This window comes from Oryctolagus cuniculus, chromosome 10 (genome assembly GCF_964237555.1).
Source record: "Oryctolagus cuniculus chromosome 10, mOryCun1.1, whole genome shotgun sequence".
Lineage (NCBI taxonomy): Eukaryota > Metazoa > Chordata > Mammalia > Lagomorpha > Leporidae > Oryctolagus > Oryctolagus cuniculus.
This window is the reverse complement of record NC_091441.1, coordinates 102,929,950-102,951,062: the sequence shown is the minus strand read 5'-3', so window position 1 is coordinate 102,951,062 and position 21,113 is coordinate 102,929,950. Positions and strand designations below refer to the sequence as shown.

General features: G+C 51.2%; 1 long non-coding RNA gene across 1 annotated transcript; it reads left to right on the top strand.

The window, feature by feature from the left end:
• The first annotated feature begins 15,264 nt into the window (after positions 1-15,264).
• On the top strand, positions 15,265-20,897 carry LOC103349205 (uncharacterized). The gene is made up of 2 exons (XR_517427.3): positions 15,265-15,570; positions 20,688-20,897. It is a non-coding gene; the product is annotated as an uncharacterized lncRNA (long non-coding RNA).
• Positions 20,898-21,113: the final 216 nt, after the last annotated feature.

The window sequence follows — 21,113 nt, the reverse complement described above, 5'->3', positions numbered from 1 at the left end:
AGAGCCCCTGGATTCGGTTCTGGCTCTGGTTCCTAATTCCAGATTCCTGCTGATGCAGACCCAGGGAGGCAGTGGTGATGGCTCAAGTAATTAGGTTCCTGCCACTGTGGGAGGCCTGGACTGAGTTCCAGGCTCACCAGCTGGGGGCCATGGTGGTCATTTGGAGAGTGAACCAGCACGTGGAAGCTTTCTTGCTGTCTCTGCCTGCCAATTTGATTAATTAATTTTTTAAAGATTTTCATTTATTTATTTGACAGATAGAGTTACAGACAGTGACAAAGAGAGACAGAGAGAAAGGTCTTCCTTCCGTTGGTTCACTCCCCAGATGTCTACAACAGCCAGCGCTACACCAATCTGAAGCCAGGAGCCAGGTGCTTCCTCCTGGTCTCCCATGTGGGTGCAGGGGCCCAAGGACCCGGGCCATTCTCCACTGCCTTCCCAGGGCACAGCAGAGAGCTGGACTAGAAGAGGAGCAACCGGGACTAGAACCCGGTGCCCATATGGGATGCCAGTGCTGAAGGCAGAGGATTAACCTAGTGAGCCACGGCACCAGCACCGGCCCCAGTTAATTAATTTTTAAAAATAGAATCAGAGCTCTGGTTCTCTGAGCTGTTAGGCCCCACAACACGCTGGGGAAAGTGGTGGTGCTTCCTGTGGCACGTTTAGAAGCCACATGTCCTTTTCTGCCCATGTAGAAGGCAACCACGAGAATGAGGTAGCTGGGCCACAGCCCCCACCACCATCCCAAGACCGAACACCAGGCCTCTCTAGTGGAGCTGACCCTCAGTATCCAAACAGAGTCTGCTTGCTCCATGGGCCATGCAGACCCAAAGAGGCAAGACCTACAGCCAGACACACTCATGTTTCCCAGTGATTTAAAGGAGAAATAATGCTGTAGACTCACTCTTCCCCTAAATTCTCCCTGGCCACAGTGGAGAAGGGAAGAATGGGCCTGGGGAACTAGAGATTCTTCTTAACTCTGACTCTTACAAAGCAAGTTTCAAAAAAAAAAAAAAAAAAGATTTATGTATTTAAAGTCAGAGAGAGAACGAAAAAGACAGAGACAGAAAGAGAGATCTTCCATCTGCTGCTTTACTTCCTCAAATGACACAACATCCAAGGCTGGGCCAGGCCAAAGCCAGGAAACAGGAGCTTCTTCCAGATCTCCCATGTGGGTGCAGAGGCCCAAGCACTTGGGCCATCTTCTGCTGCTTACCCAGATGCATTAGCAGGAGCTGGATTGGAAGTGGAGCAGCCAGGACCCTTATGGGACACGGACACTGCAGACAGTGGCTTAACCAGCTGCATCCTAGCACCAGCCCTGTGATTTATATTTTAATGTAATCTTTCATTTTAAAAATTCATGCAGGGGCCAACCTTGTGGTGCAGTGGGTTCAACAGCAGCCTGAGACCCTGGCATCCCATAGGAGTACTTGTTCAGGTACTGGATGCTCCACTTCCATCCAGCTACCAGGGGTGTGCCTGGGTAAACAGCAGAGGATGGCCCAAGTGCTTGGGAGATTCTCTCTTTCAAACAAATAAATCTCTTTTTTAATTCCTGCAAAATGTGTTCACTACATCATAGCCTATTTGTTTCCATAAACTTTAATTACTTAAATGGATTTCCCAAGAGTGAGAACATCTTGACACATCCCCTGCCACCTGGGAAAGCAGTGGAGGATGTCCCAAATTCTTGGGCCCCTGTACCCATGTGGGAGACCTGGAAGAAGATCCTGGTTCCTGGCCTCAATCTAGCCCAGCCCTGACCATTTTGGCCATTTGGGGAGTAAACCAGAGGATGGAAGACCTAACTGTGCCTTTCAAATGAATAAAATATCTTAAAAAAAAAAAAAAAAAGCTGCTGGAATGTGGGGAGCAATCCGGACTAGACTAAGTTACTCGAATTAGGACTTATTCTATGCATCTGCTCTCCCACAACATGGCGCTGGGAGAGAAGTAAACAGCTTCCGCACAGCTGCCTCCAGTTCAACTAATAAACTGTAGGACTTGCTCCTGATTGGAGGAAAGCAGCGTACTCGGCGTGTGGGCAGCCGAGTTGGGATTGGCGGAGGAGGACTATAAAGGAGGAGAGAGACGGCATGCATCAGGAACATCTATGGGGAACATCTAGCTGAAGGAACACCCGTGCAGCCCCCGAGAGACCCGGCCGGCGGTGTGCCGCTCCCCTGCGGAAGTGGGGAATGCGGCCAGGGGGAACTGCCCTTCCACGGAGGTGGAAGGGATAGTAGCCAACCCGGGAAGAACCAGCAGCAAACCCGGGGAGGGCCGAGCAGACGAAAGAACAGCGCAGGGTCCTGTGTTGCTCCTCCACGAAGAGGGGGAGCGACATAATGGTGCCGTGACTCGGATAGGAAACCTGACTCGGATAGGAAACCTAGCTTGGATAGGAAACCTAGGACGGATAGCAAACTTAGGAGGGAAGAAACGGGAAGAACTGGGAAAATATCGGAGAGAAACTAGCAAACAGCCTAGGGAAAAGCCGGACGAAAAGGGTGCCGGAAGAAGCTATTGAAAGCCTAGGCATAGACTCAGATACGGACTACGGGGGGAAGCTGGGAGAAATCTCTAAGGTCGAAAGCGAAAGTGAAAGCTAGAACAAACAGACTCGGACGCGGACTGTGGGGAGAGGCCAGGAGAAATGAGGGAGGAATATCGTTGGAGGAAAGCTTGGGGAAATATACCGGGTAGAGAAAAGTGTTAGGGAAATTGAAGCCGCGGGGGGCAGGCCAAGGCGGATACGAAAGCCACTTTGGGATTCTCAAGTTAGCCCGGGAATAGGGGGCGAAAAGTTGAAACCAGAAGCTGAGACGTAAGCCAGATTGGGATCCGTCTGATTAGCCCGGGGAGCAAAGGACGGGAAGCCAAACCGTGGGGCGGAGACGTACGCTGGGTTGAATTCGCCAGGCTAGCCCGGGGAACTTAGATTGAATGCTAGTGGCGGACACGTAAGCTACGCTGTGTTACTCGCGGAAGCCGCCGCGTGCAGAGAGAGCACGGGGCGTGAATAGATAGGGAACGGGGCTGGCGTAGGCCGTGGTTCAGATGCGAAAGGGTTAAGCGTGGAGACCGCGGAGCGCGCGAAGCCGAGCCGCGCAAAGCCGGGAAGCTGCGCAGATGAGAGAGGCGCGCGGGCTGAAGCGGCGCAGAGCCGGGAACCCGCCGGCGGGGCGAGGTGCCGGAAAGCCGCAGGGATAAGAGAAACAGAAGTTTAGAAGTAAAGTGAGAAAAATAGGAATGCTGGAAGATAGAAGTAAAATGGGAGAAATAGGAATGCCCGGAGATAGAGAAATAAAGAAATAAAAAGGCCTCCCTACAACACTGCAATGTGAGAGCTTGGATTCGGTCTGCCTAATCAAGTGAGGCGATGAGCACCTGCGGGCAGCTAGCAGCTTATGCGCCGCAGGTCACCGAAGACAGGCACGAATTAACATCAGTAAAGCTTCCCCACAATGCAACAATTAGGAGGCTTGGATTCGGTCTGCCTGATTTAAGGCGGTAAGCGCCAGCAAGCAGCTCGACCAGAGTATGAGCTGCAGGTCACCGAAGATAGGCACAAACCAACACTAATAAGTCTCCCCCACAATACGGCAATGAGAAGGCTTGGATTCGGTTTGCCTGATAGGTTTTGTAAACACCTGCAGGCAGTTCTAGCAGAGCAGAGCATGCGCTGCAGGGCACCGAACACAGGCACGCATCAGCGCCTAAAAACCTCCTCACAACATGGCGAAGAGAGGACCCGGATTCGGTTTTCCTGATTGATAGGACTTGTAAGAGCCTGTGGCAACTCTAGCAAGTAGAGCAGAGTGTGTGCCGCGGGACACCGAAGACCGGCGCGTATCAACGCTAAAAAATAAAAAGAAAGGGGGATCTGTGGGGAGCAATCCGGACTAGACTAAGTTACTCGAATTAGGACTTATTCTATGCATCTGCTCTCCCACAACATGGCGCTGGGAGAGAAGTAAACAGCTTCCGCACAGCTGCCTCCAGTTCAACTAATAAACTGTAGGACTTGCTCCTGATTGGAGGAGAGCAGCGTACTCGGCGTGTGGGCAGCCGAGTTGGGATTGGCGGAGGAGGACTATAAAGGAGGAGAGAGACGGCATGCATCAGGAACATCTATGGGGAACATCTAGCTGAAGGAACACCCGTGCAGCCCCCGAGAGACCCGGCCGGCGGTGTGCCGCTCCCCTGCGGAAGTGGGGAATGCGGCCAGGGGGAACTGCCCTTCCACGGAGGTGGAAGGGATAGTAGCCAACCCGGGAAGAACCAGCAGCAAACCCGGGGAGGGCCGAGCAGACGAAAGAACAGCGCAGGGTCCTGTGTTGCTCCTCCACGAAGAGGGGGAGCGACATAATGGTGCCGTGACTCGGATAGGAAACCTGACTCGGATAGGAAACCTAGCTTGGATAGGAAACCTAGGACGGATAGCAAACTTAGGAGGGAAGAAACGGGAAGAACTGGGAAAATATCGGAGAGAAACTAGCAAACAGCCTAGGGAAAAGCCGGACGAAAAGGGTGCCGGAAGAAGCTATTGAAAGCCTAGGCATAGACTCAGATACGGACTACGGGGGGAAGCTGGGAGAAATCTCTAAGGTCGAAAGCGAAAGTGAAAGCTAGAACAAACAGACTCGGACGCGGACTGTGGGGAGAGGCCAGGAGAAATGAGGGAGGAATATCGTTGGAGGAAAGCTTGGGGAAATATACCGGGTAGAGAAAAGTGTTAGGGAAATTGAAGCCGCGGGGGGCAGGCCAAGGCGGATACGAAAGCCACTTTGGGATTCTCAAGTTAGCCCGGGAATAGGGGGCGAAAAGTTGAAACCAGAAGCTGAGACGTAAGCCAGATTGGGATCCGTCTGATTAGCCCGGGGAGCAAAGGACGGGAAGCCAAACCGTGGGGCGGAGACGTACGCTGGGTTGAATTCGCCAGGCTAGCCCGGGGAACTTAGATTGAATGCTAGTGGCGGACACGTAAGCTACGCTGTGTTACTCGCGGAAGCCGCCGCGTGCAGAGAGAGCACGGGGCGTGAATAGATAGGGAACGGGGCTGGCGTAGGCCGTGGTTCAGATGCGAAAGGGTTAAGCGTGGAGACCGCGGAGCGCGCGAAGCCGAGCCGCGCAAAGCCGGGAAGCTGCGCAGATGAGAGAGGCGCGCGGGCTGAAGCGGCGCAGAGCCGGGAACCCGCCGGCGGGGCGAGGTGCCGGAAAGCCGCAGGGATAAGAGAAACAGAAGTTTAGAAGTAAAGTGAGAAAAATAGGAATGCTGGAAGATAGAAGTAAAATGGGAGAAATAGGAATGCCCGGAGATAGAGAAATAAAGAAATAAAAAGGCCTCCCTACAACACTGCAATGTGAGAGCTTGGATTCGGTCTGCCTAATCAAGTGAGGCGATGAGCACCTGCGGGCAGCTAGCAGCTTATGCGCCGCAGGTCACCGAAGACAGGCACGAATTAACATCAGTAAAGCTTCCCCACAATGCAACAATTAGGAGGCTTGGATTCGGTCTGCCTGATTTAAGGCGGTAAGCGCCAGCAAGCAGCTCGACCAGAGTATGAGCTGCAGGTCACCGAAGATAGGCACAAACCAACACTAATAAGTCTCCCCCACAATACGGCAATGAGAAGGCTTGGATTCGGTTTGCCTGATAGGTTTTGTAAACACCTGCAGGCAGTTCTAGCAGAGCAGAGCATGCGCTGCAGGGCACCGAACACAGGCACGCATCAGCGCCTAAAAACCTCCTCACAACATGGCGAAGAGAGGACCCGGATTCGGTTTTCCTGATTGATAGGACTTGTAAGAGCCTGTGGCAACTCTAGCAAGTAGAGCAGAGTGTGTGCCGCGGGACACCGAAGACCGGCGCGTATCAACGCTAAAAAATAAAAAGAAAGGGGGATCTGTGGGGAGCAATCCGGACTAGACTAAGTTACTCGAATTAGGACTTATTCTATGCATCTGCTCTCCCACAACATGGCGCTGGGAGAGAAGTAAACAGCTTCCGCACAGCTGCCTCCAGTTCAACTAATAAACTGTAGGACTTGCTCCTGATTGGAGGAGAGCAGCGTACTCGGCGTGTGGGCAGCCGAGTTGGGATTGGCGGAGGAGGACTATAAAGGAGGAGAGAGACGGCATGCATCAGGAACATCTATGGGGAACATCTAGCTGAAGGAACACCCGTGCAGCCCCCGAGAGACCCGGCCGGCGGTGTGCCGCTCCCCTGCGGAAGTGGGGAATGCGGCCAGGGGGAACTGCCCTTCCACGGAGGTGGAAGGGATAGTAGCCAACCCGGGAAGAACCAGCAGCAAACCCGGGGAGGGCCGAGCAGACGAAAGAACAGCGCAGGGTCCTGTGTTGCTCCTCCACGAAGAGGGGGAGCGACACTGGAAGAATTCACATACATGGGGTCGGTGCTGCGGCTCACTAGGCTAATCCTCCGCCTGTGGTGCCAGCACACCGGGTTCTAGTCCCAGTCGGGGCGCCAGATTCTGTCCCGGTTGCCCCTCTTCCAGGCCAGCTCTCTGCTGTGGCCAGGGAGTGCAGTGGAGGATGGCCCAGGTCCTTGGGCCCTGTACCCACACAGGAGACCAAGAGAAACATCTGGCTCCTGGCTTCGGATCAGCACGGTGCGCCAGCTGCAGCGCGCTGGCCGAAGCGGTCATTGGAGGTGAACCAACGGTAAAAGGAAGACCTTTGTCTCTGTTTCTCTCTTTCACTGTCCACTCTGTCAAAAAAAAAAAAAAAAAAAAAAAAAAGAAAGAAAAGAAAAGAAAAAATTCATATACATGGATGTATGTTTTCATTTTTCTTGGGCAAATACCTAGAAGTAGAATTAGAAGTCACAGTGTAGATATATATGTTTCTCTTCACGAGAATACCATTGTTCTCTAATTTTTGCATATCTTTACACTCACAGCAGCAATGTGCCAGTTTGGGTGGCTATATTTGATGTGACTGGTCTTCTTTTAAAAAAAAAATTATTTATTTGAAAGGCAGAGAGACACAAAGAGAGAGAAACAGGCAGACAGACTGGGAGAGATCTTCCACCTGCTGGTTCACTGCTCAAATACCCACAACAGCTGGTGCTGGTCGGGTCAAAACAAGAGCCCAAAATTCCCTTCTGGTCTCTCATGTGGATGGCTACGTAAGAGATCCAGTAGCTTGAGCCATCATTTGCTGTCTCCCAGGGTGTGCTTTAGCAGGAGGTTGGAGTAGGAGTGGAGCTGGGACTTGAATCTAGGACCTCCAATACGGGATGTTATCACAAGCAGCATCTTAACTGCACCAAAGCCCTCCCCTAGTCTTCTTAGTTTTAACTGTGCTAGTGTATGTATAGCAGGTTTTTACTAAAGTTTTAACTTATGGTTCCTTGATGACTTACTGAGCAATTTTTCACGAGATTTCAGACTGTTCATACATATTCCTTTTTGAAGTCTCTTGTCCACATTCAAAACCTACTCTGCCTTCTTTTAGCCTTTTGTTCCCCAAATTTATTTATTTTCATTTGTTTGAAAGGCAGAGAGGCATAGGGATCTTCTATCCATTGGTTTACTGTCTAAATCCCCACAACAGCGGAAGCTGGACCAGGCTGAAGTTAGGAGCCCAGAACTTAATCTGGGTCTCCAACATGGAAAGCAGGAACCAAAGTATATGAGCCATTACCTGCTCCCTCTCCCAGGGTGCACATTAGCAGGAAGCTGGAATCAGAAGCAATGCCAGGACCAAAACCCAGGCACTATGATGTGGGATGCAAGATTCCTGGGCAGCATCTTGCCACCAAGTATCTGTCCTTCCTCCTAGTTGTCAAAGCCAGTCCAAGGGTCTGACATTTTCTGAGGACAGAGAACCATGCACAGCCTAGGGCTGACACTGTGGCCATCACACCTGAATATCTCGGCCGTACCTCTGCTTAAAGTCACCTGAAAGGGTTTTTGGTGACCTTGTGATTGGATCTGATGCCCTCATCAAAACAGAAGATGTTGAGAATATAGGATCTTCTAATAGCATCGACTGTAAGTGTGAGGCACTGAGAACTGGAACAGTTAGGCAACATCTGGGGGTCAAACAGCTCTGACTGCTTGGGAGAGTCCTGTGACACTGGGCATACTGACCCAGCACCAAAGGGCTGAAGGAGGATCTCTCAGGACCCCCTTGGAGGTAGTGGAGGCCTGCACAGAACGGGCATCTAGCAGGAGATGTGAGATGCATGCAATCCTGGCTAGAGCTGGCAGAGAGGATGCAGATGGAAGAGGCAAGTTATTCCTGGCAAGCCAACGACTCCCACAGCCTGAACATCTGGGGTAGAAACAGACCAGTGCTCAACTAAGAAGGCAGTAAGGGTGAGGCTCTTGAAACCACAAAGTTAAGAACAAGGCAGAGGTAGAGTGAGGTGGGCTTGGGGCACCTGAGGCACCTCGGGCTGGGACCAGTGAAGTGACACCTTGACTGCAGGGATTCCATTTTAGAGCTCCCGAGATGTGATCTATTTTTTTTAGCTTGTACTTTATTTACTTATTTTTTAAAGATTTATCTGTTTATTTGAAAGGAGAGTTACAGAGAGGCAGAAGCAGAGAGAAAGAGCTCCTCCATCCGCTAGTTCACTCCCCAAATGGCTGCAATGGTTGGAGCTGGGCTGATCCGAAGCCTGGAGCCAGGAGCCTCCTCCCGGTCTCCCACTGCTTTCCCAGGTCACAGCAGAGAGATGGATCAGAAGTGGAGTAGCAAGACTCAAACCTCTGCCCATATGGGATACTGGCACTACAGACAGAGGCCACAGCACCAGCCCCCAAGGGACTCCATCTTGAGAATGGAACCCCCCCCCAACACACATCATGAGACTCTGGTCTGAAACTAACTATGGTCTAATAGTCAAACAATAACATAACACTGAATCCCATTTGGCAGAACACAGAAACTCCCTAGCATGATCGCTCAAGATTAAAATAGACATGCTGTACCTGGATTAATGTTACGATTGTAATCTATTGTCAAGACTGTAACTGATATTAGTTTCCCCCAGGCCCTAGGTCAGCCTGACCCTAGTAACCACCTATTCCCTCTCCCCTCCTTGTGGTTTTTGCCTTTATAAACACTGTTGCTTTGAGCTTCAGGCTTGAAAGTTCTTCAGGGCATAAGCTCACTCTCCACCACTGGCAATAAAGCACTGTCAAAATTTATCCACGTGTGGTGCCCCCCTGTTTGCACTCAGCGCAGGTACAACACCAGGCATTCAACGGCCCAGCTGCTGCAGTCACTTCCTTCCCAGGACCTGGGCAGTGGTGGCCTCCACGGCAGGGCCCGGGCGCTGCTCACACCCTCCTCCCTGTAGACCAGCTGGCGTGCAACAGCTGGTCTTCCTTCTGACAGCTGAGCCTTCCACGCAGCACCTGCTGGGCTCGGCAGCCAGGCAGTACTAACTACTTTATGCTCATTCAGCTTCACCATAACCCTGTGGGAGAACTACAGTTGTTAGCTGGGGGCTGCACGCGAGGAAACCGAGGCACGGTGTGCATCTGAGTTTGCCACATTTAGCAAATAAAGATTTGACAACAGAATGTGAATTCCAGACAAGTGTTGGATAATTTCTTAGTATATCCTGCACAATATTGCTTCCAAAGTTCATGGAATATATAATTAAAAGTTTATCTTAGGCCGGCACCGCGGCTCACTAGGCTAATCCTCCGCCTGCGGCGCCAACACCCCTGGTTCTAGTCCCGGTTGGGGCGCCGGATTCTGTCCCGGTTGCTCCTCTTCCAGTCCAGCTCTCTGCTGTGTCCTGGGAGCAGTGGAGGATGGCTCAAGTGTGTGGGCTCTGCACCCGCATGGGAGTCTAGGAGGAAGCACCTGGCTTCGGATCGGTGCGACACACCGGCCGCAGCATGCCAGCCATAGTAGCCTTTTGAGGGGTGAACCAACGGAAGAAAGACCTTTCTCTCTGTATCTTTCTCTCTCACTGTCTAACTCTACCTGTCAAAAAAAAAAAAAAAAGGTTATCTTAGTACAAAGAATTTTTAAAATTCAATTCATGCATATGACAGGTCTCCAGAAAGTTAGTGGAAAACGTAATTATGAAAAATCTATGTATAGATTTCCAAATTTCTTGCTCCAAAATAAACTTATTTAACCCATTAAGTCTCAAGTTTTCAATTCTGTGAATATTTCAATGACATTTATTTCAAAGTTTTAAGAGGTATATTTATTGCTCAATTTAAGTTTTTTATAAAGATTTAATATTTTATTTATTTATTTGAGAGAGACAGTTACAGACAATAAGACGGAGAGAGGGAGAGAGGTCTTCCATCCACTGGTTCACTCCCCAAATGGCTGCAACAGCCAGAGCTGCGCCAGTCCTAAGCCAGGAGCCAGGAGTTTCTTCCGCGTCTCTCACAGAGGTGCAGGGGCCCAAGCATTTGGGCCATCTTTTTATTTGTCTTTTTTTTTTTAAGCATCTGGGCCATCTTCTACTGCTTTCCCAAGCCATAGCCAAGAGCGGATTGGAAGAGGGGCAGCCAGGACAAGAATCAGCACCCACATGGGATGTCAGCACCACAGGTGGAGGATTAACCTACAGAGCGACAGCGCCCACAGATTTATTTATTTATTTAATTTGAAAGGCAGAGTAACAGAGAGGTGGGGGAGAGGGGTATCTTCCACTCGCTGGTCCACTCCCCAAATGGCCACAAAGGCTGGAGCTGGGCCAATCTGAAACCAGGAGCTTGGAGCTTCTTCTGGATCTCCCACATGGGAGCAGGGCCCAAAGACTTGGGTCATCTTCCACTGCTTTCCCAGGCCACAGCAGAGAGCTAGATCAGAAGTGGAGCAGCCGGGACTCAAACTGACACCCACATGGGATGCCAGCACTGCAGACAGCAGCTTTATCCACTACTTCATAGTGTCGGCCCCTCAACTGAAGTCTTTATATAGGACATATATATGATATAATGCATTAGTTCCATTTTTCCACAAAATTTTAAAGTATCCTCTTACTTACATTAGAATGTTTATTTGGTATTTTACCTTAAAATCAAACGTAACTGCACCCTAGGCTTAGCCCCATCTCCCCATGCCTTGGTTTCCATCTGTAATCCCCAGAAAACAACTGGCGCTCCCTCTGCCCATCTGACAGGTCAAGAAGGGGAGGCTCTGACACTTTACATCCCTGGCTCAAGGCTACTCTGCTGGTGAGAAGCTGGGCCAGGATGAAGGCCAGGTGAGTGGTTCAGAAGCCCACAGCAGCGATGGGGACATGAGCTCTCTGGGTGGAGGAAGGACCTGGAACTTTGCCATGGAAGTGGCCCAGAGACAAGTCCTCAGCACGCACCAAGAACTCTGCTGAGTTGAGTCAAGAGCAGGAATCGTGTATTCCTGTGGTTTGCCTCCAAGCGCCTTTCGTCTTGGGCTGCGGAAATCATTGTTAGAGGCACAGATAGTTTCAGGATTCTCTAAGAGCTCCTGACCACTCTGTGGGAAAGGGCATTCCCATGGTCAACTGATGCCATCCCCCACAAGTAGGTACATGCAAGGGAACAGCCGCTGCCCTGGCCATGCTGTGAAGCCCCACCTCAGTTTAGGGCACCTGGGGGCAATACGGGTGTGCCTCCCAGTCCAGGTGCCCAAGAGCCAACCCAGACAAGCAGCCGCTCCAGACAGCTGTGGGCAGTGCCCAGAGGAGCCCCTCCCCGCTGCCTGTCACCCACGATGCCACAGAGCCCGCCCCCATCCTGCACATATACCCCCACCGGCACCAGCATGCAGGTGGAAATGGCTGTTCTCTGACACACCTGGCTTTGGCCTGGCCCAGCCCCAGCTGTTGTGGGCATTTGGAGAATCAACCAGCAGACAGCAAACCTCTCTCTGTCCTCAGTCTTTGTCTCTGCCGTTCAGGATAAAGAAAATCAATAAAATTTTGGAAGCATTTAGAGAGCCCTCAGGGCACTCCTTGGCACAAGGGAAGGGCTCAGTGAGTGACACAGGTTGAGTCACTTGGGACCAGAAGTGTCTCAGATTTGGGCAATTTGGGGATTTGGGGATATTGGCATATGCTTAAGCTATCTTGGGGATGGGACCACGGCTAACCATGGAATTCCCCGTGCTTCACACACTCCTTGCGCACGTACTGTTAGAAAGTATTTTTAGATGCCTGCATTTTGACTGGTGCTTGTCACATGAGAGCAGCTGGAAAGGTTCCACCTGTGCTGTCATCCAGTGCTCAGAAAGTGTCTGATTCTGGAGCAGTCTGGAATTCTGGACTAGAGGTGCCCAGCCTATGCTGCTATTTGAAAATACCCAATGGCGGTCACTCTTGACCTTTGCAAAGAGCCCCTCTCCTACCCCTGGGGCCTAGTTCACCCTGGGGTGCTGGGGACCCACTGAAACAGAGGGTCCCAGCACGGTGGAGGGCTTGGGGGCTGCTGGCTCTGCCACTGTGGTAGCCCAAGTGTCTGCCCTGGTTCTTGCTCTTGCAGTGTGGGAAGGCGGCCCCGTGGCCTGGCCTCCACGTTCTCAGCCCTTCAAACACCCTCTCTTCCTCCTCATAGCATGGGGTGCTCAGGAACGGCTTCACCATTCCAGGAATGCCCAGCCCCAATTCCCAGTCCCTGCCTGCTGGCTGGCGTCAATGACGCCCAGGTCCAGGATGATTCACACCTGGCTCACTCTGGGCCCAGATCACACTTAATCAGCCAGACAAGATGGCACCTCCCCGCAGGCTCCCTGCAGCCAGATCACCCGGCGTGGTTGGCATGTTAGCTCACGGAGAGATTCCGGCAGGCTGGAGTGCGAAGTGGGCAGCGTGGCACCCAATGAGGCCAGGCTGGATACTGGCCCTAACACCAGCTTTCTAGGCCTCAGTTCCCCTGGCTGTAAAATGGGAATTACAACCGTGCCTCTGCTCTAAACATTGCTGTTAAGACGTTTAAAGGTGGTGCCCGTGCTGTGGTGCAGCAGGTAAGGCCACCACTGTCTCGGGTAACAGGAAAGTTCTGAAAATGGAGAGTACTGAGCACCTCAAAATTCAACATGTAAAACAGCCTGATGTTTAGTACATACAGAATTTTATGGGGACCAGTACTGTGGCCTAGAAGGTTAAGCCTCTGCCTGCAGGGCTGGCATCACATACTGGTGCCAGTTTGAGACCTGGCTGCTTCACTTCCAATCCAGCTCTCTAATGCTCCTGGGAAGGCAGTGGAAGATGGCCCAAGTACTTGGGCCCCTGCCACCCACATGGGTGACCTGTATGGAGTTCCTGGCTCCTGGATTCAGCCTGGTCCAGCCCCAGCCATTGTGGCCATTTGGGGAGTAAGCCAGTGGATGGAAGATCTCTCTCTCTCTTTCTCTCTCTCTCTCTCTCTCTGTGTGTGTCTCCTCCTCTCTCTGTAACTCTGCCTTTCAAATAAAATAAAATTTTTTTAAAAAATAGAATTTTATGAATTTATATCTCATAAAACAGTATTTTTAAATGGTAAGAATAAGAGGAACACATTTTTCAAGTGTTTTAAAAATGATAATAAGGAGAAGGATGTCCTGGCTCCAACCGAGAACTGAGCACAGGCCATCAGACACAGGTTTTGACCCCTGCCCGGTGGAGTGACCTGGAAACAGCTCCTTGCCTGTCACACTCCTGGGCGTCTCTCCTGCTCCTGCTGCCCACAGCCTAGGCTGGCGTGAAGCACGGAGCTGGGGCTTCTCTTCAGTCACTAGCACTGACAGGTGCAGCTGTGGCACTCGGGAAAGAACGGGAACTCAGCACACTGCTCTCCTGACCCTGAGGCAGGCCTCAGGAAGCAGACCTGGGCGGGGGCCTGGAACCTCCTCCAGTTTCTCCTGTTCTCCTGGGTCCGAGCTATGCAGGAAGAGGGATGAAAACATCCCCTCAGTCTCTCCTGCTGCTGAGAATTCTTCCTTTTGTTCCAAGTCTCGGTGGCCCGAGGCAGCTACAGGGCTTGGATGGAGTACAGCACTGGGCACAGACCCAGGGCAGGACATAAAGATTCAGCCTTGACATTTTACAGATGGAAATGTGCTTCTGCACAGTCATGGTTGGGCCCGGAGGCAGCACATTTTATTTCAGGCCCTCTTACAGTCCTGGTGCCCGTAGGGGTAACAGCACTGCCCACAGCACCAACGCTACCTGACCTTGGCCTTCCACGGGGCTCTCCCACTGTGGGAGCTTCGGGGAAGCTGAGGTTGCCTAACACTCTGGGACTGCACAGTCTTTCTGTTCCCACTTCTGCTTTATCAGCTTGTCACACTTGGGTGGGGCAGGGTGGGCTTACCTGCCACACTGTCGTGTGCTAGTGCACGTTGCTAGTGCACCACTGTGCTCTGAGAAAGAATTTTAAAGATTTATTTGAAAGGCAGAAAAACAGGCAGAGAGAGAGAGAGAATTAACCATCCACTGGTTCACTCCCCAGATAGCCACAACCAGCAGGGCCAAGGCTGGGCCATGCCAAAGTCAAGAACCTGGAACTCCATCTGGGTCTCCCATACGGGTGCAGGGGCCCAGGCACTTGGGTTATCCTCTGCTGCCTTCCCAGGCTCATTAGCAGGGGGCTGGATAGGAAGTGGAGCAGCTGGCACTCCCACCACTGCTCTTTATGGGATTCTGGCATTGCAGGGGCAGCTTAACCTGCTGCACCATGAAGTCAGCCCCTATTCTGAGGATTTTGAATCATGCACATGGAAGAGTTTGGTGTTGCCCCAGCCCTGCTCCCTCCCCACTCACCATTTCTGCATCCTTGGCCCCATTTCCAAATCTATCTGAGGTCCCTCTGGGCTACGATACCCAGGTCCCAAACAAGCCAGACTCCTAAGGAGCTGGGGCACCCCAGAGTGGGCTCCACTCAGTGCCTGATGGGGACTGGTAGATAAACACTCAGGTTTCCCTGCCCCTCAGTCAAGGTGCCACTCAGAGGGACAGGGACAGAGCTCCAGGTGCCCCAGGGACAGCACACTCGCTAGACAACTCGCCCTTGTTTCTCCCCTCTTCCTCTCCCAGATCACATCCCAGGTAAACCATGTATCTCTGAGTCTCTCGGGGTCTGCTCAAAAGGGACACGATCTCGGTTGACCCCAGAGAACCAGGGAGGGTGGCACTGGGGGCTCTTCAGCAGACCGGAAACAGGCTCAGAGATGCTTTATCAACTTCTCCAAGGCTATAACACGCCCGGAGGAGCAGCTTGGAATTCTGACACCGCCCAGCCGCTGTGGTGTCCATGGCAACAGGAAACTGCATGCATAAGCCCCTCCCTCTCCTCTATGCTCCGCCCCCCACACTTGCCAAGGAATGGGGCTGGGAAGGGGCGCACACGTCGCACCCACAGCCTGCCCACCGCCAGGGGGCGTCCTCGCCGGAGGGACAGGCCGGCTCCGAGACAGGTCGGACGCAGCCACAGGAGGAACCCAGGAGTCGCCTCCGGCCCCAGTGCGGAGGTTGGAGCCCCCGCAGGACGACGTCAGCCGTGACCTTTCTCAAAGCTCTCGGGTTTCTGAGCTGTTAACTCGGCACACACACGCGCACTTCCCCAGATGGTAGCACTGGGAGGTGGGCAGCCACAGCAGGTAGAGGATTCTAGAAACCCTAGCTGTTCCTACCCAGCCCCCTGCACCAGGGACACAGGGCGCCCTCTCCCTTGGGGCATGGAGCTCACGTGGGGCTGTCATTTCGGGGAAGCTGTGGCCTGTGCCTGGCAGCAGGGAGGAAGCAGAACGGAGAACCCTGATCTCCACTTGGGGGATCCCTCGGGATCCCGCGCCAGTGTCCCCAGGACATGCAGGCTTCCCGCTGTTTGGGTTCCGACTTTGGACTGTGGTGGGGGTAAGGATTCTGGATTTATTTGACTTAACAAGCTGTGAAAACCAGCTCTGGATTCCTGAATACACCCACAGAGCCCTTTCGTGTTTTCAGATTTATCTTAACATTGAAGTATGTGTCTCAGACTGTCTTAGGTCACGCCCCCGGAGCCGGGGAGACACGGAGCAAGCAGGAGGGAGGATGCGCTCTCTCAGGCAGAGTCCCTCCCTGGAGGGTGGCTTCTGTCTAGCATACAGGGACCTGTGGTTTAAGGCGCATCTTAAGCGGCCCGTCTCTCTCCCCGTTGCTCCTAGCCAAAACTCATTCAGTTGGTACTTGCTGACAGGACTGCCCCAGCGATGGAAACTCAACTCGGGCAAGACCACCTCCAGAGGAGTGGCAGGGGGGTCAGCAAGGGGTCCCAGCAGGGCATCCACCTTATCTTGTCAGCCTGCCCATCCCATTCAGAATTCAGGATGAAAACTATTCAGCACAAAAGGACAAAAATGACTAATTGGACATTCAGGCAATGAGGAAACAGATTAAAAAGCAAATATTCCTGGAAGGAAACTTGGAACACTAAAATGTTTCTAGATAAGGATTATAGTGAGCTTCCCAGCAGCCAAGATAAAGAGACAAAAGGAACTGAATGCAAGAATGATGATGCTGGGGCCGGCCAGTGGCATAGGTTAAGCCTCTGCCTGTTGCCTCAGCAGCCCATATGGATTCCAGTTCGTGTCCTGGCTGCTCTTCTTCCTATCCAGCTCCCTGCTTGTGGCCTGGGGAAAGCAGCAGAGGATGCCCCAACTGCTTGGGCCCCTGTCATCCACATGGGAGACCTGGAAGAAGCTGCTGGCTCCTGGCTTCTGCCTGGCCCACCCTGGCCATTGCAGCCATCTGGGAAGTGACCCAGCAGATGGAAGAGCTCTCTCTCTTTCTCTCCATCTCTCTATGTAACCCTTTCAAATAAATAAATAATCTTTAATAAATAAAATTGTAATATATTACATTTAATTCCATATATTAAAATATAATCTTGAAACATGTGATGAATATAAAATGTTTACTGAGGAAGTGGCTTACATTTTTTCACACTAAGTCTTTTTAAATCCAGTATATATGCTGCTTATAGCACATCTCAGTTGGTATGAAAAATTTCCACCAGAAATACTGATCTGTATTTTTCATAGAACTAGAAAAAAACTAGATTTGCATACGTGTTCCAGCTACAGTTTTCCAATAACTGATATTTTCAAACATAAATTTTATAAATTTAAATAAAACATCTTACTCCTCAGCCACATTAGCTCCACTTTCCCATGAGGCAGGTGCCTGCCATAAAGGCCGATCTGAGCATGAAGAGCTCATGGTGGCAGCTGCCTGCCATTTATGTGGGAGTGAACAGTGAGTCCCGGTTCCAGCTTCTGCGGAGCAGTCTTGGTTCTCGGAGTCATCTCGTTCCTTCTCACAGTGCCTTAAGTGTGCCTGGGCTTGCCAAGCTAGGTCTGAATTATTGCTTTGAAAACCACTCCCAGCAAATAAATATTCAGAGTGGCCCAGGCTGTGTGGGGAACCCCAGCACAGCCGCTCCTTCACCAAAGCCTCTCCCCTCCGGGAATCCTGAGAGAGTAATGCCTTCCCCATTCCGTGCGACCACGCAGGATGGTGATGCCAAGAGAACTGCCTTACAAGGCAATTTGGTGTTGTGTGTGTGAAGCCTCAAATATCTTCACAACCCATGATCTAAGCAAATCCCTTCTCTGAGTTAACTCCAGAAATTGGAAAGGCACGCTGAGATTCATGAACAAGTGGCATTTGAACAGAGACCGGTACAGTGGAAAACAAACTGGACATAACATAAATACCCAATGCTTACACAAATGGCAGGGCATTCCCTCCTAGCAAACGTCATGCAGCCCTGAAAATAATGGTGAAGAAAATGCAACCATTCACAAAATGCCCATGAGGTATTATTAAGAGGGAAATAGAGTGATAACATTTTTTTAAAGATTTATTAATTTATTTGAAAGGCAGAGTTACTGATAGGCAGAGGCAGAGAGAGTGACAGCGAGAGAGGTCTTCCATCTGCTGGTTCACTCCCTAGATGGCCACAATGGCTGTAGCTGCGCCAATCCGAAACCAGGAGCCAGGAGTTTCCTCCAGGTCTCCCATGTGGGTGCAGGGTCCCAAGGACTTGGGCTATCTTTGTTAGGAAACTGGCGCAGTTGTAGCCAGGTGGCCACATGGCCCAGCTACCTGTGCCAGGCTCCACCCCATCCTAATGGGATTCGATGCTCCTGCTTCCCTGCCCACCCTCAGGCAAAGTTTTAAAAGGGCCTGTTCCTGCAAACGTGCTCTTTCGGTCCTTCTCTCCTTCGCTCTCTTGGCCTCTCTTGGCTCCTCTCCTCCTCTCACCTCTCTTCTCCCTCCTCTCTGTCTCTCTCTCTTACAGTCTCCTTCTCTTTTTCCTTCGCCGCCCCTTCACTCCGGTCTGTAGGATGTTCCCCAATAAACCCTTTCCCTTACTCCGGTGTCCGGTGTGCTTTGCGACGGCTAACATTAAGATAGAACAATCTTCTACTGGCTTCCTAGGCCGCAGCAGAGAGCCAGATCAGAAGTAGAACAGCCGGGACTCAACCCAGCACCCATATGGAATGCCGGCACCACAGGTGGCAGCTTTACCCACTCTGCCACAGCGCCAGCCCCTAGAGAGGTACCATTTTATAGGCTGACACAGTCATGAGAAACAAAGGCTGTGGTTCAGTGTGAATTTTTTTCTACATCACAACAGCCCTCCTTCCCCTAGGACAACTAAGAAGCAAGATCATAGCAGATTGGGCTACAGTGTGGAAAACATCTAGAACAAGTGTCAATTAGGAAGAGAGGAGGACAAAAAACCAACTCGTATCTGAGTAGGCAAAGCCAGTGTCATCTGAGCAATGGACTGTCAGTGGAGCTCTCCAGGCTAAGAAGCCAGGCCCCTGGGCAGCAAGACAACAGAAGGAGATGATGGGGCAGGCACTTGGCCCAGCAGTTAAGATGCCCACGTCCCACACTCAAGTGCCTGCCTTCCCATCCAGCTCTGCTGCCGATTCCAGCTTCCCGCTAATGTGGATCTTGGAAAGCAGCAGGTGATGGCTCAACTAACTGGTTTCCTGCCACTCACATGGGAGAGCTGAGTTTCCAGCTCCTGGCTCCTGACACTGGTGGCATAAGGGGAGTGAACCAGTAGATGGGAGCTGTCTCTCTGCTTCATAAATAAATATTTTTAAAAGATAAATAATAAGAAGAATGAGCTGATGAAGACATGATGTCAATCCAAGGTCTCGGCACCTTTGTGACTGTGTTAATGTGAGAGCTGCTCAGTTTAGAAATCATTGTGGGGCTGGTGCTGTGGCATAGCGGGTAAAGCCACCACCTGCAGCACTAGCATCCCATATGGGTGCCAGTTCAAGTCCTGGCTGTGTTGTGTTCCGGATCACCCAGATAGAAAGAACCAGCAAGACTCACCGTAATGCAAAGAACAAAGGGATTTACCACGGGTCCAGCATGCTGGAGCCTGGCCTCCCGTAAGGCACAGTGCTGAAAGACCAAGACCCCCTTTCTTTGTTCCTGGGGTTTTTATAGTTCCCGGGCAAACAAGTATTACATCCGTATTCCTTCTTTCCCATATGGCCATACATGGAGCCCCCCCACCTTGGTTGCCCCCACCTGGCCCTGCCGGACCAAGGACAGCCCACCTCATTGGTTGCCCCCAACTGGCCCTGCCAGACCAAGGTCAGCCTGGTGTCAGGTTTCGTCTTCCCCCAACAGGTGCATCCTGGGCCTAGTCAATTTCTTTGTCTTGTGAGAAGCCTGTCATGGCGTGGCTCTGGCCTCTCACAGCTGCTCCACTTCCAATCTAGCTCTCCGTTATGGCCTAGGAAAGCAGTAGAAAATGGCCCAACTCCTTGGGCCCATGTACCTACGTGGGAGACAAGAAGGAAGCTTCCTGGCTTTTGGCTTCAAATTAGCTCAGCTCAGCTCTGGCCATTGCAACCATTTGGGGAATGAACCAGCAAGTGCAAGACCTCTCTGTCTCTCTGTAACTATGCCTCTCAAATGGAAGGAAGGAAGGGAGGGAGGGAGGGAGGGAGGGAATGTTCTCTTCTGGGCACCTTCTGTCTCCATTCTCAGGCGTTTGAAGCACATGAGAGAATCTAAAACATTAGCGAATTTTAAAAGAATATTTAGGGAAGTTTAATTAATCACACTTCATTCAGTGTTTAAACATTTGGAGAAATATAATCAGTTAACTTATTTTAGTTTTAATTTAATAACTAAGCATATTTTGGGTTGCTATTTAAAGAACAAAGGATACAGGGATGGTATGGTGGTGCAGTGGGTTAAGCTGCACTTGTCACGCTAGCATCCCATACTGGAACATGGCTTCTAGTCACTACGTTGCTTCCAATCCAGATCCTTGTTAATGCATCTGAAAAGGCAGTGGCTGATGGCCCAAGAACTTGGGCCCTTGACACCCAGGATGGAGTTCCTGGCTCCTGGTTTTCCCGTGGCCCAACCCTGGCTGTTGTGGCCACTTGGGGAGTGAACAAGAGGACTGGTCAAAACTCTCTCTCTCTCTGCCTGGGTTACCAAATAAATAAATAAGTAAATTTTAAGAAAAAAAGAGCAAAGTATACAAAGTGGTGAGCATTCACACACAAATATGCTCCCCACACAGATGTGCCTTAATGAATCTTGTCAACAAACAAGATGCAGAAACAATCATAATAATACTCCCACTTACGCAGAGAAAAGATTGGGAGAAAGTAAACCAAGATATTAACGGTGGCTATCTATGGTTTGTGAAACAGCAGAGTCATTATTATTTTTTTCTTCATAGTACTTCCCCTCAACTTTTCTACCAGAACATCATGTCACCATCATGATGGGAAAGAATACACCGCACTACCAGAGAAGTCAGGAGTCCTGAGGCTAGAACTGCTCAGCCACGCACATCTACCGCCGGTACAAACCCAGGCAGCTCTGGAGGCCCCACGTCCACTGAAGGCAAGAGAAGGCATCATCTGGCCATTACAGCACCTCCATCTTTCTCTGCTTTTAAATCACCTTATTTGGGATGACACTGTCTGGGGTGTCTCCCCACTACAGCAAGGGTTTTCCTTCCCTTCCTCTTTCCAAGATGGCAGTTGGGTGCAGGGGCAGCTTCCAAAGCTTCAGGTCTGGACTTTGGGACAATGACATGTTGAATGTGAGGCTGGAGACTCTACCATGCTGCCTTGGCATCCCCTGGTTCTCACGAAGGCTC